The 18,413-nt window shown below is 39.4% G+C and overlaps 1 protein-coding gene across 1 annotated transcript in view; it reads right to left on the bottom strand.

The window, feature by feature from the left end:
• Positions 1-18,413, bottom strand: part of adgrl3.1 (adhesion G protein-coupled receptor L3.1) — a 373,511-nt gene that overhangs the window by 210,214 nt on the left and 144,884 nt on the right.

Genomic DNA, 18,413 nt, shown 5'->3' with positions numbered 1-18,413 from the left:
ATAATACACTATATAGGGAACAGGGTCTATAGTAGTATACTACACTATATAGGGAACAGGGTCTATAGTAGTATAATACACTATATAGGGAACAGGGTCTATAGTAGTATACTACACTATATAGGGAACAGGGTCTATAATAGTATACTACACTATATAGGGAACAGGGTCTATAGTAGTATAATACACTATATAGGGAACATGGTCTATAGTATACTACACTATATAGGGAACAGGGCCTATAGTAGTATAATACACTATATAGGGAACATGGTCTATAGTATACTACACTATATAGGGAACAGGGTCTATAGTAGTATAATACACTATATAGGGAACAGGGTCTATAGTATACTACACTATATAGGGAACAGGGTCTATAGTAGTATACTACACTATATAGGGAACAGGGTCTATAGTAGTATACTACACTATATAGGGAACAGGGTCTATAGTAGTATAATACACTATATAGGGAACAGGGTCTATAGTAGTATAATACACTATATAGGGAACAGGGTCTATAGTAGTATAATACACTATATAGGGAACAGGGTCTATAGTAGTATAATACACTATATAGGGAACAGGGTCTATAGTAGTATAATACACTATATAGGGAACAGGGTCTATAGTAGTATAATACACTATATAGGGAACAGGGTCTATAGTAGTATAATACACTATATAGGGAACAGGGTCTATAGTAGTATAATACACTATATAGGGAACAGGGCTCTGGTCTATAGTAGTATACTACACTATATAGGGAACAGGGTCTATAGTAGTATACTACACTATATAGGGAATAGGGTCTATAGTAGTATAATACACTATATAGGGAACAGGGTCTATAGTAGTATACTACACTATATAGGGAACAGGGTCTATAGTCTATAGTAGTATACTACACTATATAGGGAACAGGGTCTATAGTAGTATACTACACTATATAGGGAACAGGGTCTATAGTAGTATACACTATATAGGGAACAGGGTCTATAGTAGTATACTACACTATATAGGGAACAGGGTCTATAGTAGTATAATACACTATATAGGGAACAGGGTCTATAGTAGTATACTACACTATATAGGGAACATGGTCTATAGTATACTACACTATATAGGGAACAGGGTCTATAGTAGTATAATACACTATATAGGGAACAGGGTCTATAGTAGTATAATACACTATATAGGGAACAGGGTCTATAGTAGTATACTACACTATATAGGGAACAGGGTCTATAGTAGTATAATACACTATATAGGGAACAGGGTCTATAGTAGTATACTACACTATATAGGGAACAGGGTCTATAGTAGTATAATACACTATATAGGGAACAGGGTCTATAGTAGTATACTACACTATATAGGGAACATGGTCTATAGTATACTACACTATATAGGGAACAGGGTCTATAGTAGTATACTACACTATATAGGGAACAGGGTCTATAGTAGTATAACACACTATATAGGGAACAGGGTCTATAGTAGTATACTACACTATATAGGGAACAGGGTCTATAGTAGTATAATACACTATATAGGGAACAGATTCTATAGTCTATAGTAGTATACTACACTATATAGGGAACAGGGTCTATAGTAGTATAACACACTATATAGGGAACAGGGTCTATAGTAGTATAATACACTATATAGGGAACAGGGTCTATAGTAGTATAATACACTATATAGGGAACAGGGTCTATAGTAGTATAATACACTATATAGGGAACAGGGTCTATAGTAGTATAATACACTATAGGGAACAGGGTCTATAGTAGTATACTACACTATATAGGGAACAGGGTCTATAGTAGTATAATACACTATATAGGGAACAGGGTCTATAGTAGTATAATACACTATATAGGGAACAGGGTCTATAGTAGTATACTACACTATATAGGGAACAGGGTCTATAGTAGTATAATATACTATATAGGGAACAGGGTCTATAGTAGTATAATACACTATATAGGGAACAGGGTCTATAGTAGTATAATACACTATATAGGGAACAGGGTCTATAGTAGTATACTACACTATACAGGGAACAGGGTCTATAGTAGTATAATACACTATATAGGAAGAGGGTCTATAGTAGTATATATAGGGAACAGGGTCTATAGTAGTATAATACACTATACAGGGAACAGGGTCTATAGTCTATAGTAGTATAATATACTATATAGGGAACAGGGTCTATAGTAGTATAATACACTATATAGGGAACAGGGTCTATAGTAGTATAATACACTATACAGGGAACAGGGTCTATAGTCTAGTATATAATATACTATATAGGGAACAGGGTCTATAGTAGTATAATACACTATATAGGGAACAGGGTCTATAGTAGTATAATACACTATACAGGGAACAGGGTCTATAGTCTATAGTAGTATAATACACTATATAGGGAATAGGGTCTATAGTAGTATAATATACTATATAGGGAACAGGGTCTATAGTAGTATAATACACTATACAGGGAACAGGGTCTATAGTCTATAGTAGTATAATATACTATATAGGGAACAGGGTCTATAGTAGTATAATACACTATATAGGGAACAGGGTCTATAGTAGTATAATATACTATATAGGGAACAGGGTCTATAGTCTATAGTAGTATAATACACTATATAGGGAACAGGGTCTATAGTAGTATAATACACTATATAGGGAACAGGGTCTATAGTAGTATACTACACTATATAGGGAACAGGGTCTATAGTAGTATAATATACTATATAGGGAACAGGGTCTATAGTAGTATAATACACTATATAGGGTCTATAGTCTATAGTAGTATAATACACTATATAGGGAACTAGGGTCTCTATAGTAGTATACTACACTATATAGGGAACAGGGTCTATAGTAGTATACTACACTATATAGGGAACAGGGTCTATAGTAGTATACTACACTATATAGGGAACAGGGTCTATAGTAGTATACTACACTATATAGGGAACAGGGTCTATAGTAGTATACTACACTATATAGGGAACAGGGTCTATAGTAGTATACTACACTATATAGGGAACAGGGTCTATAGTAGTATACTACACTATATAGGGAACAGGGTCTATAGTAGTATACTACACTATATAGGGAACAGGGTCTATAGTAGTATAATACACTATATAGGGAACAGGGTCTATAGTAGTATAATACACTATATAGGAACAGGGTCTAGTAGTATACTACTATATAGTCTAGTATACTACACACTATATAGGGAACAGGGTCTATAGTCTATAGTAGTATACTACACTATATAGGGAACAGGGTCTATAGTCTATAGTAGTATACTACACTATATAGGGAACAGGGTCTATAGTCTATAGTAGTATACTACACTATACTACACTATAGTAGGTAGTATAACAGGGTCTATAGTAGTATACTACACTATATAGGGAACAGGGTCTATAGTAGTAGTATACTACACTATATAGGGAACAGGGTCTATAGTAGTATACTACACTATATAGGGAACAGGGTCTATAGTAGTATACTACACTATATAGGGAACAGGGTCTATAGTAGTATACTACACTATATAGGGAACAGGGTAATACACTATAGGGAACAGGGTATAGTAGTATAATACACTATATAGGGAACAGGGTCTATAGTAGTATACTACACTATATAGGGAACAGGGTCTATAGTAGTATACTACACTATATAGGGAACAGGGTCTATAGTAGTATAATACACTATATAGGGAACAGGGTCTATAGTAGTATAATACACTATATAGGGAACAGGGTCTATAGTAGTATAATACACTATATAGGGAACAGGGTCTATAGTAGTATACTACACTATATAGGGAACAGGGTCTATAGTATATACTACACTATATAGGGAACAGGGTCTATAGTAGTATACTACACTATATAGGGAACAGGGTCTATAGTAGTATAATACACTATATAGGGAACAGGGTCTATAGTAGTATAATACACTATATAGGTATACTACACTATATAAACAGGGTCTATAGTAGTATAATACACTATATAGGGAACAGGGTCTATAGTAGTATAATACTATAGTAGTATATACACACTATATAGGGAACAGGGTCTATAGTAGTATAATACACTATATAGGGAACAGGGTCTATAGTAGTATACTACACTATATAGGGAACAGGGTCTATAGTAGTATAATACACTATATAGGGAACAGGGTCTATAGTCTAGTATAGTATACACTATATAGGGAACAGGGTCTATAGTAGTATAATACACTATATAGGGAACAGGGTCTATAGTAGTATACTACACTATATAGGGAACAGGGTCTATAGTAGTATACTACACTATATAGGGAACAGGGTCTATAGTAGTACTACACTATATAGGGAACAGGGTCTATAGTAGTATACTACACTATATAGGGAACAGGGTCTATAGTAGTATATACACTATATAGGGAACAGGGTCTATAGTAGTATACTACACTATATAGGGAACAGGGTCTATAGTAGTATAATACACTATATAGGGAACAGGGTCTATAGTAGTATATAACACACTATATAGGAACAGGGTCTATAGTATATAATACACTATATAGTCTATAGTATATAATACACTATATAGGGAACAGGGTCTATAGTAGTATAATACACTATATAGGGAACAGGGTCTATAGTAGTATACTACACTATATAGGGAACAGGGTCTATAGTAGTATAATACACTATATAGGGAACAGGGTCTATAGTAGTATAATACACTATATAGGGAACAGGGTCTATAGTCTATAGTAGTATAATACACTATATAGGGAACAGGGTCTATAGTAGTATACTACACTATATAGGGAACAGGGTCTATAGTAGTATACTACACTATATAGGGAACAGGGTCTATAGTAGTATACTACACTATATAGGGAACAGGGTCTATAGTAGTATACTACACTATATAGGGAACAGGGTCTATAGTAGTATACTACACTATATAGGGAACAGGGTCTATAGTAGTATACTACACTATATAGGGAACAGGGTCTATAGTAGTATACTACACTATATAGGGAACAGGGTCTATAGTAGTATACTACACTATATAGGGAACAGGGTCTATAGTAGTATACTACACTATATAGGGAACAGGGTCTATAGTAGTATAATACACTATATAGGAACAGGGTCTATAGTAGTATACTACACTATATAGGGAACAGGGTCTATAGTACACTATATAGTCTATAGTAGTATACTACACTATATAGGGAACAGGGTCTATAGTAGTATAATACACTATATAGGGAACAGGGTCTATAGTCTATACTACACTATACTATATAGGGAACAGGGTCTATAGTCTATAGTAGTATACTACACTATATAGGGAACAGGGTCTATAGTAGTATACTACACTATATAGGGAACAGGGTCTATAGTAGTATACTACACTATATAGGGAACAGGGTCTATAGTAGTATAATACACTATATAGGGAACAGGGTCTATAGTCTATAGTAGTATAACACACTATATAGGGAACAGGGTCTATAGTAGTATAATACACTATATAGGGAACAGGGTCTATAGTAGTATAATACACTATATAGGGAACAGGGTCTATAGTAGTATAATACACTATATAGGGAACAGGGTCTATAGTAGTATACTACACTATATAGGGAACAGGGTCTATAGTAGTATAATATACTATATAGGGAACAGGGTCTATAGTAGTATAATACACTATACAGGGAACAGGGTCTATAGTCTAGTATAGTATACACTATATAGGGAACAGGGTCTATAGTAGTATACTACACTATATAGGGAACAGGGTCTATAGTAGTATACTACACTATATAGGGAACAGGGTCTATAGTAGTATACTACACTATATAGAGAACAGGGTCTATAGTAGTATACTACACTATATAGGGAACAGGGTCTATAGTAGTATACTACACTATATAGGGAACAGGGTCTATAGTAGTATACTACACTATATAGGGAACAGGGTCTATAGTAGTATACTACACTATATAGGGAACAGGGTCTATAGTAGTATACTACACTATATAGGGAACAGGGTCTATAGTAGTATACTACACTATATAGGGAACAGGGTCTATAGTAGTATAATACACTATATAGGGAACAGGGTCTATAGTCTATAGTAGTATACTACACTATATAGGGAACAGGGTCTATAGTCTATAGTAGTATACTACACTATATAGGGAACAGGGTCTATAGTCTATAGTAGTATACTACACTATATAGGGAACAGGGTCTATAGTAGTATAATACACTATATAGGGAACAGGGTCTATAGTAGTATACTACACTATATAGGGGTCTACAGGGTCTATAGTCTATAGTAGTATAATACACTATATAGGGAACAGGGTCTATAGTAGTATAATACACTATATAGGGAACAGGGTCTATAGTAGTATACTACACTATATAGGGAACAGGGTCTATAGTAGTATACTAGGGAACAGGGTCTATAGTAGTATACTACACTATATAGGGAACAGGGTCTATAGTAGTATACTACACTATATAGGGAACAGGGTCTATAGTAGTATACTACACTATATAGGGAACAGGGTCTATAGTAGTATACTACACTATATAGGGAACAGGGTCTATAGTATACTACACTATATAGGGAACAGGGTCTATAGTAGTATAATACACTATATAGGGAACAGGGTCTATAGTAGTATAATACACTATATAGGGAACAGGGTCTATAGTAGTATACTACACTATATAGGGAACAGGGTCTATAGTAGTATACTACACTATATAGGGAACAGGGTCTATAGTCTATAGTAGTATACTACACTATATAGGGAACAGGGTCTATAGTAGTATACTACACTATATAGGGAACATGGTCTATAGTATATATACACTATATAGGGAACAGGGTCTATAGTAGTATACTACACTATATAGGGAACAGGGTCTATAGTATAATACACTATATAGGGAACAGGGTCTATAGTAGTATAATACACTATATAGGGAACAGGGTCTATAGTAGTATAATACACTATATAGGGAACAGGGTCTATAGTAGTATACTACACTATATAGGGAACAGGGTCTATAGTAGTACACTACACTATACAGGGAACAGGGTCTATAGTAGTATAATACACTATATAGGGAACAGGGTCTATAGTAGTATACTACACTATATAGGGAACAGGGTCTATAGTAGTAGTATACTACACTATATAGGAACAGGGTCTATAGTAGTATACTACACTATATAGGGAACAGGGTCTATAGTATACTACACTATATAGGGAACAGGGTCTATAGTAGTATAATATACTATATAGGGAACAGGGTCTATAGTAGTATAATACACTATATAGGGAACAGGGTCTATAGTATAATACACTATATAGGGAACAGGGTCTATAGTCTATAGTAGTATACTACACTATATAGGGAACAGGGTCTATAGTAGTATACTACACTATATAGGGAACAGGGTCTATAGTAGTATAATACACTATATAGGGAACAGGGTCTATAGTAGTATAATACACTATATAGGGAACAGGGTCTATAGTAGTATACTACACTATATAGGGAACAGGGTCTATAGTAGTATACTACACTATATAGGGAACAGGGTCTATAGTCTATAGTAGTATACTACACTATATAGGGAACAGGGTCTATAGTAGTATACTACACTATATAGGGAACAGGGTCTATAGTATAATACACTATATAGGGAACAGGGTCTATAGTAGTATAATACACTATATAGGGAACAGGGTCTATAGTAGTATACTACACTATATAGGGAACAGGGTCTATAGTAGTATACTACACTATATAACAGGGTCTACAGGGTCTATAGTAGTATAATACACTATATAGGGAACAGGGTCTATAGTAGTATAATACACTATATAGGGAACAGGGTCTATAGTATAATACACTATATAGGGAACAGGGTCTATAGTAGTATAATACACTATATAGGGAACAGGGTCTATAGTAGTATAATACACTATATAGGGAACAGGGTCTATAGTAGTATACTACACTATATAGGGAACAGGGTCTATAGTAGTATAATACACTATATAGGGAACAGGGTCTATAGTATAATACACTATATAGGGAACAGGGTCTATAGTAGTATACTACACTATATAGGGAACAGGGTCTATAGTAGTATAACTATATAGGAACAGGGTCACTATATAGGGAACAGGGTCTATAGTAGTATACTACACTATATAGGGAACAGGGTCTATAGTAGTATAATACACTATATAGGGAACAGGGTCTATAGTAGTATAACACTATATAGGAACAGGGTCTATAGTATACACACTATATAGGGAACAGGGTCTATAGTAGTATACTACACTATATAGGGAACAGGGTCTATAGTAGTATACTACACTATATAGGGAACAGGGTCTATAGTAGTATACTACACTATATAGGGAACAGGGTCTATAGTAGTATACTACACTATATAGGGAACAGGGTCTATAGTAGTATAATATAATACTATATAGGGAACAGGGTCTATAGTAGTATACTACACTATATAGGGAACAGGTCTATAGTATACTACACTATATAGGGAACAGGGTCTATAGTAGTATACTACACTATATAGGGAACAGGGTCTATAGTAGTATACTACACTATATAGGGAACAGGGTCTATAGTAGTATACTACACTATATAGGGAACAGGGTCTATAGTAGTATACTACACTATATAGGGAACAGGGTCTATAGTAGTATAATACACTATATAGGGAACAGGGTCTATAGTATACTACACTATATAGGGAACAGGGTCTATAGTAGTATACTACACTATATAGGGAACAGGGTCTATAGTAGTATACTACACTATATAGGGAACAGGGTCTATAGTATACTACACTATATAGGGAACAGGGTCTATAGTAGTATACTACACTATATAGGGAACAGGGTCTATAGTAGTATAATACACTATATAGGGAACAGGGTCTATAGTAGTATAATACACTATATAGGGAACAGGGTCTATAGTAGTATACTACACTATATAGGGAACAGGGTCTATAGTAGTATAATACACTATATATACAGGGTCTATAGTAGGGAACAGGGTCTATAGTATAATACACTATATAGGGAACAGGGTCTATAGTAGTATAATACACTATATAGGGAACAGGGTCTATAGTAGTATACTACACTATATAGGGAACAGGGTCTATAGTAGTATACTACACTATATAGGGAACAGGGTCTATAGTAGTATACTACACTATATAGGAACAGGGTCTATAGTCTATAGTATAATACACTATATAGGGAACAGGGTCTATAGTAGTATACTACACTATATAGGGAACATGGTCTATAGTATACTACACTATATAGGGAACAGGGTCTATAGTAGTATACTACACTATATAGGGAACAGGGTCTATAGTATACTACACTATATAGGGAACAGGGTCTATAGTAGTATACTACACTATATAGGGAACAGGGTCTATAGTAGTATACTACACTATATAGGGAACAGGGTCTATAGTATACTACACTATATAGGGAACAGGGTCTATAGTAGTATAATACACTATATAGGGAACAGGGTCTATAGTATACTACACTATATAGGGAACAGGGTCTATAGTAGTATACTACACTATATAGGGAACAGGGTCTATAGTAGTATACTACACTATATAGGGAACAGGGTCTATAGTAGTATACTACACTATATAGGGAACACTATATAGGGAACAGGGTCTATAGTAGTATAATACACTATATAGGGAACAGGGTCTATAGTAGTATACTACACTATATAGGGAACAGGGTCTATAGTAGTATACTACACTATATAGGGAACAGGGTCTATAGTAGTATAATACACTATATAGGGAACAGGGTCTATAGTAGTATAATACACTATATAGGGAACAGGGTCTATAGTAGTATAATACACTATATAGGGAACAGGGTCTATAGTAGTATAATACACTATATAGGGAACAGGGTCTATAGTAGTATAATACACTATATAGGGAACAGGGTCTATAGTAGTATAATACACTATATAGGGAACAGGGTCTATAGTAGTATAATACACTATATAGGGAACAGGGTCTATAGTAGTATACTACACTATATAGGGAACAGGGTCTATAGTATACTACACTATATAGGGAACAGGGTCTATAGTAGTATAATACACTATATAGGGAACAGGGTCTATAGTAGTATACTACACTATATAGGGAACAGGGTCTATAGTATACTACACTATATAGGGAACAGGGTCTATAGTATACTACACTATATAGGGAACAGGGTCTATAGTAGTATAACACACTATATAGGGAACAGGGTCTATAGTCTATAGTAGTATACTACACTATATAGGGAACAGGGTCTATAGTCTATAGTAGTATACTACACTATATAGGGAACAGGGTCTATAGTAGTATAATACACTATATAGGGAACAGGGTCTATAGTAGTATACTACACTATATAGGGAACAGGGTCTATAGTAGTATACTACACTATATAGGGAACAGGGTCTATAGTAGTATAACACACTATATAGGGAACAGGGTCTATAGTAGTATAATACACTATATAGGGAACAGGGCTCTGGTCTATAGTAGTATACTACACTATATAGGGAACAGGGTCTATAGTCTATAGTAGTATACTACACTATATAGGGAACAGGGTCTATAGTAGTATACTACACTATATAGGGAACAGGGTCTATAGTAGTATAATACACTATATAGGGAACATGGTCTATAGTAGTATACTACACTATATAGGGAACAGGGTCTATAGTAGTATACTACACTATATAGGGAACAGGGTCTATAGTATACTACACTATATAGGGAACAGGGTCTATAGTCTATAGTAGTATAATACACTATATAGGGAACAGGGTCTATAGTAGTATACTACACTATATAGGGAACAGGGTCTATAGTAGTATACTACACTATATAGGGAACAGGGTCTATAGTAGTATAATACACTATATAGGGAACAGGGTCTATAGTAGTATAATACACTATATAGGGAACAGGGTCTATAGTAGTATACTACACTATATAGGGAACAGGGTCTATAGTAGTATACTACACTATATAGGGAACAGGGTCTATAGTAGTATAATACACTATATAGGGAACAGGGTCTATAGTAGTATACTACACTATAGAGGGAACAGGGTCTATAGTAGTATAATACACTATATAGGGAACAGGGTCTATAGTAGTATACTACACTATAGAGGGAACAGGGTCTATAGTAGTATACTACACTATATAGGGAACAGGGTCTATAGTATAATACACTATATAGGGAACAGGGTCTATAGTAGTATAATACACTATATAGGGAACAGGGTAACTGATTTAATGAGCCATTCCCAGTTTCACTGTGTGTACTTAGACTTGAATGGCTTAATCTTTCAGACATATGCTACTGGCAGGATCACCCAGGTCGGGGACAGAATCAACACCAGTTATCCTTTACAACCCCTTGTCACGTCTTCAACAAGATTTCATAGTTTCCCTTTCAAAATGTGACTTATTATGGATGAATGTCTATTTTTGACGCATTAATTCTGCATGGTTACAGGGTTAATTCTGCATGGTTACAGGGTTAATTCTGCATGGTTAAAGGGATAATTCTGCATGGTTACAGGGTTAATTCTGCATGGTTACAGGGATAATTCTGCATGGTTACAGGGTTAATTCTGCATGGTTACAGGGTTAATTCTGCATGGTTACAGGGATAATTCTGCATGGTTACAGGGTTGATTCTGCATGGTTACAGGGTTAATTCTGCATGGTTACAGGGTTGATTCTGCATGGTTACAGGGTTGATTCTGCATGGTTACAGGGTTGATTCTGCATGGTTACAGGGTTAATTCTGCATGGTTACAGGGTTAATTCTGCATGGTTACAGGGTTAATTCTGCATGGTTACAGGGTTAATTCTGCATGGTTACAGGGTTAATTCTGGATGGTTACAGGGTTAATTCTGCATGGTTACAGGGTTGATTCTGGATGGTTACAGGGTTAATTCTGCATGGTTACAGGCTTAATTCTGCGTGGTTACAGGGTTAATTCTGGGTGGTTACAGGGTTAATTCTGGGTGGTTACAGGGTTAATTCTGCATGGTTACAGGGATAATTCTGCATGGTTACAGGGTTGATTCTGCATGGTTACAGGGTTGATTCTGCATGGTTACAGGGTTAATTCTGGATGGTTACAGGGTTAATTCTGCATGGTTACAGGGTTAATTCTGCATGGTTACAGGGTTAATTCTGCATGGTTACAGGGTTAATTCTGGATGGTTACAGGGTTAATTCTGCATGGTTACAGGGTTGATTCTGGATGGTTACAGGGTTGATTCTGCATGGTTACAGGGTTAATTCTGGATGGTTACAGGGTTAATTCTGCATGGTTACAGGGTTAATTCTGCATGGTTACAGGGTTAATTCTGGATGGTTACTGGGTTAATTCTGCATGGTTACAGGGTTAATTCTGCATGGTTACAGGGTTAATTCTGGATGGTTACAGGGTTAATTCTGCATGGTTACAGGGTTAATTCTGCATGGTTACAGGGTTAATTCTGCATGGTTACAGGGTTAATTCTACATGGTTACAGGGTTAATTCTGGATGGTTAGAGGGTTAAGAGGGATATTAGGTATTCATTCTGAGTGGTTAAGGTCAGGGCTATGTTTTTTGGGGGAGGCTTAAAATAAAATCCTAGAAACAGGGACTGGCTATTACCATGAAGTATCATCAATATTCTGGTGTCTTGGTACAGCGGTGTGTCGTAGTGCAGTGGTCTGAGCAGCTCCAACTCGGTGCATCGCGGCAATCGGTTTTATTTTATTTTGTAGGCGCCAAGGAAGGTATAAATATCGATGTTCAACAGGGACCTTTTCAAACATACCGATATCAACGTCTATTTCTAGTGATCAGGCTGCACTCCTTATTAAAGGGAGGAAATATAAAGAACACACACAGGACACGCTACAGTGTGATAACAAACTACTAGTATTACATTTAGCTACAGTGTGATAACAAACTACTATTATTACATTTTTCTATTTTCTCTCACCATCTCTCTCATCTCCATTTTTCCACCTCCCTCCCTCCCTCTCTCCATTTCTCCACCTCCCTTCCTCTCTCTCTCTCTCTCTCCATTTCTCCACCTCCCTCCCTCCCTTACTATCTCTTCCCCTCCCTCCCTCCCTGGCTCCTCTCCTCTCATACAACCCAGTATGCCATCAATAGCTTCATAACATGGATCTAATTCAGCTCTTCCTCACCGTATCTCTGAACCTCACCCTCCTCTTCTCTATCTCTTCCACACCCTCTTCTATCTCCTCTCTATCTCCTCTCTCCCCTCCACCTCTCCAATGCCTCTCCATCTCCACCTCACTCCCTCTTTCTCACTCTTTCCTCTCCTCCTCTTCCCCTCTCCCACCCTCCTCTCGCCCTCTCCTCCACCAACTCTCTCTCTCTCTCTCTCTCTCTCTCTCTCTCTCTCTCTCTCTCTCTCTCTCTGTCTCTCTCTCTCTCGCTCTCTCGCTCTCTCTCTCAGATATAAATTGGTAATCGAGAGCCCTGGTCTCCATGCCGACAGTGCTCCAGTGTTCCGTGGGGGCCTTATCAAGTGATTTCTGGGTTTTAGATCATAATTGAAGTGTGTGTGTGTGTGTGTTTGCGTGTGTGTGTGTGTGTGTGTGTGTGTGTGTGTGTGTGTGTGTGTGTGTGTGTGTGTGTGTGTGTGTGTGTGTGTGTGTGTGTGTGTGTGTGTGTGTGTGTGTGTGTGTGTGTGTGTGTGTGTGTGTGTGTGTGTGTGTGTGTGTGTGTGTGTGTGTGTGTGTGTGTGTGTGTTTGCGTGTGTGTGTGTGTGTGTGTGTGTGTGTGTGTGTGTGTGTGTGTGTGTGTGTGTGTGTGTGTGTGTGTGTGTGTGTTACGCAGTAATTCCTGGTGTTTTACAAAGATCTGACAGAACGGTCATAATAGGGAGAACAAGATGATTGTATCTCCTAATTAGCTTTAACACAGAGCAACAATGCCGTTGTTCTGAAATAGATCGCGTGGGGGTATATTACCAGTGTATCGCTAACTCCTATGATAAAATGAGTGGATATTATTAGCATATCGCTAACTCCTATGATAAAATGAGTGGATATTATTAGCATATCGCTAACTCCTATTATAAAATGAGTGGATATTATTAGCATATCGCTAACTCCTATTATAAAATGAGTGGCTATTATTAGCATATCGCTAACTCCTATTATAAAACGAGTGGATATTTATTAGCATATCGCTAATTCCTATGATAAAATGAGTGTATATTTATTAGCATATTGCTAACTCCTATTATAAAATGAGTGGCTATTATTAGCATATCGCTAACTAACTCCTATGATAAGTACTGTTTACATGCCACTACACAAATTGACTGAAATAGACCGGGTGGGTGTATTACTAACGTGTCGCTAACTCCTATGTTAAATTGAGTGTGCATTATTAGCATATGGCTAACTAAAGCCTTTGATAAATACAGTGTCATGCTATGTCACGCTACTAAGCTAATACGGTAATTGTAGGTGTTGTTGGAGAACTTCATGTTAATGAATGAGGTACAGGCCCAGCAAATGTAAATGGTGACACGTTATATGAGCCATTTATAGGTTGTTACGAGGTCAAATTACAGGTTATCATTGCTTATAGCATAGGACAGACATTTCTTATCACCATGGCAGGGCCCAGAGTTGTTCACCACGGCAGGGCCCAGAGTTGTTCACCATGGCAGGGCCCAGAGTTGTTCACCACGGCAGGGCCCAGAGTTGTTCACCACGGCAGGGCCCAGAGTTGTTCACCATGGCAGGGCCCAGAGTTGTTCACCATGGCAGGGCCTAGAGTTGTTCCCCACGACAGGGCCCAGAGTTGTTCACCATGGCAGGGCCCAGAGTTGTTCACCATGGCAGGGCCCAGAGTTGTTTACCATGGCAGGGCCCAGAGTTGTTCACCATGGCAGGGCCCAGAGTTGTTCAACACAGCAGGGCCTAGAGTTGTTCCCCACGACAGGGCCCAGAGTTGTTCACCATGGCAGGGCCCAGAGTTGTTCACCATGGCAGGGCCCAGAGTTGTTTACCATGGCAGGGCCCAGAGTTGTTCACCATGGCAGGGCCCAGAGTTGTTCACCACAGCAGGGCCCAGAGTTGTTCACCACGGTAGGGCCCAGAGCTGTTCACCACAGCAGGGCCCAGAGCTGTTCACCACGGCAGGGCCCAGAGTTGTTCCCCATGGCAGGGCCCAGAGTTGTTCACCACGGCAGGGCCTAGAGTTGTTCACCACGGCAGGGCCTAGAGTTGTTCACCAAGGCAGGGCCTAGAGTTGTTCACCACGGCAGGGCCTAGAGTTGTTCACCAAGGCAGGGCCTAGAGTTGTTCACTTGGGCAGGGCCCAGTGTTGTTCTCCACAGTAGGGCCCAGTGATGTTCACCACGGTAGGGCCCAGAGTTTTCACCACGGCAGGGCCCAGAGTTGTTCACTTGGGCAGGGCCCAATGTTGTTCTCCACAGTAGGGCCCAGTGTTGTTCACCACGGTAGGGCTCAGAGTTGTTCACCATGGCAGGGCCCAGAGTTGTTCACCACGGCAGGGTTCAGAGTTGTTCACCACGGGAGGGCCCAGAGTTGTTCACCATAGTAGGGCCCAGAGCTGTTCACCACAGCAGGGCCCAGAGTTGTTCACCACAGTAGGGCCCAGAGTTGTTCACCACGGCAGGGTTCCAGAGTTGTTCACCACGGCAGGATCCCAGGGAGTTTAGTGTAGTAGATTGTTCTCATGTACAGTAGGGCCCAGTATCAACACTGGGCATTTCAGTGATAGATATAGAGTTGTTCAGCCCCAGTGGAATGGCAGGGCCCAGAGTTGTTCACCACGGCAGGGTTCAGAGTTGTTCACCACGGGAGGGCCCAGAGTTGTTCACCATAGTAGGGCCCAGAGCTGTTCACCACAGCAGGGCCCAGAGTTGTTCACCACAGTAGGGCCCAGAGTTGATCACCACGGCAGGGTTCAGAGTTGTTCACCACGGCAGGATCCAGAGTTGTTCTCCACAGCAGGGCCCAGAGTTGTTCTCCACGGCAGGGTTCAGAGCTGTTCACCACGGTAGGGTTCAGAGTTGTTCACCACGGCAGGGCCCAGAGTTGTTCTCCACAGCAGGGACCAGAGTTGTTCTCCACAGCAGGGCCCAGAGTTGTTCACCACACGGCAGGGTTCAGAGTTGTTCTCCACAGTAGGGCTCAGTGTTGTTCACCACGGTAGGGCCCAGAGTTGTTGTCCACAGCAGGGCCCAGAGTTGTTCTCCACGGCAGGGTTCAAGCTGTTACCACGGTGGGTTCAGATTGTACCAGTGTTAAGGTACCAGTGATGTCCAAATGGACCAGTGTTGTCTGAAGCAGGTACCCAGTGATGTCTGAATGGTACCAGTGATGTCTGAATGGTACCAGTGATGTCTGAATGGTACCAGTGTTGTTGAATGGTACCAGTGATGTCCAATGGTACCAGTGATGTTCCTGGTACCAGTGAATGTCTGATTATGGTACCAGTGATGTCCAAATGGTACCAGTGATGTCTGAATGGTACCAGTGATGTCTGAATGGTACCAGTGATGTCTGAATGGTACCAGTGATGTCTGAATGGTACCAGTGATGTCTGAATGGTACCAGTAATGTCTGAATGGTACCAGTGATGTCTGAATGGTACCAGTGAAGTCTGAATGGTACCAGTGATGTCTGAATGGTACCAGTGATGTCTGAATGAACCAGTAATGTCTGAATGGTACCAGTGATGTCTGAATGGTACCAGTCAAGTCTGAATGGTACCAGTGATGTCTGAATGGTACCAGTGATGTCTGAATGGTACCAGTGATGTCTGAATGGTACCAGTGATGTCTGAATGGTACCAGTGATGTCTGAATGGTACCAGTGATGTCTGAATGCTACCAGTGATGTCTGAATGGTACCAGTGATGTCTGAATGGTACCAGTGACATCTGAATGGTACCAGTCAAGTCTGAATGGTACCAGTGATGTCTGAATGGTACCAGTGATGTCTGAATGGTACCAGTGATAGCTGAATGGTACCAGTCAAGTCTGAATGGAACCAGTGACATCTGAATGGTACCAGTCAAGTCTGAATGGTACCAGTGATGTCTGAATGGTACCAGTGATGTCTGAATGGTACCAGTGATAGCTGAATGGTACCAGTCAAGTCTGAATGGAACCAGTGATGTCTGAATGGTACCAGTCAAGTCTGAATGGTGGTCGATTTAAGGAGTGAGAGTGAAGTGTGAGGAGGTTTGGAACACAGCAAAAAAACATTAGGGAAGGAGGAAGGGAGGAAGAGAGGGAGAGAGGAAGAGAGGAAGAGAGGGAGAGAGGAAGAGAGGGAGAGAGGGAGAGAGGAAGAGAGGGAGAGAGGGAGAGAGGAAGAGAGGGAGAGAGGGGGAGAGGAAGAGAGGGAGAGAGGGAGAGAGGAAGAGAGGGAGAGGCGGAGAGAGAGGGGGAAAGATACAAAGTAACTAATGTCCTCTCTACATGGAAACTGTATCCAGGTGTTGTTCCTCTCTCCAGGGGAAACTTTATCCAGGTGTTGTCCCTCTCTCCAGGAGAAACTTTATCCAGGTGTTGTTCCTCTCTCCAGGGGAAACTTTATCCAGGTGTTGTTCCTCTCTCCAGGGGAAACTTTATCCAGGTGTTGTTCCTCTCTCCAGGGGAAACTTTATCCAGGTGTTGTTCCTCTCTCCAGGGAAACATTATCCAGGTGTTGTTCCTCTCCAGGGGAAACTTTATCCAGGTGTTGTTCCTCTCTACAGGGGAAACTTTATCCAGGTGTTGTTCCTCTCTACAGGGGAAACTTTATCCAGGTGTTGTTCCTCTCTACAGGGGAAACTTTATCCAGGTGTTGTTCCTCTACAGGGAAACTTTATCCAGGTGTTGTTCCTCTCTACAGGGGAAACTTTATCCAGGTGTTGTTCCTCTCTACAGTGGAAACTTTATCCAGGTGTTGTTCGTCTCTACATGGAAACTTTACCAGGTGTGGTCCCTCTCTACGGGGAACTTTATCCAGGTGTTGTTCCTCTACAGGGAAACTTTATCCAGGTGTTGTCCTATACAGGGAAACTTTATCCAGGTGTTGTTCCTCTCTACAGGGAAACTTTACCAGGTGTTGATCCTCTCTACAGGGAAACTTTACCAGGTGTTGTTCCTCTCCAGGGGAAACTTTACCAGGTGTTGTTCCTCTCCAGGGGAAACTTTATCCA

The sequence above is a fragment of the Oncorhynchus nerka genome, linkage group LG18 (genome assembly GCF_034236695.1).
Source record: "Oncorhynchus nerka isolate Pitt River linkage group LG18, Oner_Uvic_2.0, whole genome shotgun sequence".
Taxonomy (NCBI): domain Eukaryota; kingdom Metazoa; phylum Chordata; class Actinopteri; order Salmoniformes; family Salmonidae; genus Oncorhynchus; species Oncorhynchus nerka.
This window is presented reverse-complemented; position numbering and strand designations above follow the sequence as displayed.